Below are 1151 nucleotides of genomic sequence, written 5' to 3' on the forward strand. Positions count from 1 at the left end.
GGCTGCTCTGAGATGCCAGGCAGGGGGCGATAGTCGTGGGGCCGCCTGATTTTTAACGACTGACCCTGGAAAATGATGCCGTCGAAGGCCATTGCCTGCGTGGTCTCATCCACGGACCGAAACTAGGGCAGAACGAAGAACGTCGTTAATCAGGGAAGGCTGCGGTCTCCGCCTGGACACAGCAGCCATTAGGCAGGAAAGACTCTTACTTCAAGGAAGGCAAAGTTCTTGTCCTGGTTTATCTGAACAGCGAGGACGGGATTGGTGGGACCTTGACATAAGCCAGCCAATCGCATCTGGGTATTGAAGAAATCCGCCATGGCCTCCTAAAAAGACAGGCAGACACACTGAATGAAGACAGGCAGACGTCTGAAGACATCAAAACAGGCAAACGAGAAAAAAAATGACTGACAAGTCTAGTACATTTATCTATTTATTTTGCGGACACTTTCATCCAAAGCAACATACATTTCATTGAAGAAGCAGGACCAGACAGTTCCTAGAGCAAATAGTGCTTAAGGGCTGCGCTCGGGGGCCCAATGGTGAAATCACTCTGCTGCCCAAGGGATTTGAACCAACAACCTTCTTGTGACCGGCTCAGTGTCCTAACTCACTGAGCTACACATGACACCAGTATGCATGACAGAAGGCAACGCGGGACTTTGCCTGGACTCACCTCCGTCAGGCCGAAGGGGATGTTGCCGACATAAAGCCGCCTGGCCTGCCGGGTCATCTGGCTGCCGACCATCGGCACCTGGGTGGGCGTCACTGCCACGCCGCTGGTGGTGGATGTTGCCAGTAAAGCTATCGTGGGGATCTGCCCTGCAGCTGTGGGGAGGAGAAAGGGCTTCAAGACCCCAACCAGGGACGGCCAGAACATCCGGATCGTCGCCTTCATTTGCTTCTAACCCCTAGGTTTAAGCTCTCTTCACACTGTCTGAAATCATCCCAAGTGTTATTCCCTCTTTGACCAGCAGGGGGGAGGAGGGCACTCCAGAATAAATGCTTTCATTGCAACCAATATACCATAACCTTGCAATACTGAACTAGCACACATGGAAGCGTCGCATCCAAACCTTGCATTGCCTTGTACTGCATGGGGGTGATGTGCTCGAATCCCGGAGGGGGAACATCCCAGTACTTGTATGTCC

This window comes from Brienomyrus brachyistius, unplaced genomic scaffold (genome assembly GCF_023856365.1).
Source record: "Brienomyrus brachyistius isolate T26 unplaced genomic scaffold, BBRACH_0.4 scaffold226, whole genome shotgun sequence".
NCBI classification, from domain to species: Eukaryota; Metazoa; Chordata; class Actinopteri; order Osteoglossiformes; family Mormyridae; genus Brienomyrus; species Brienomyrus brachyistius.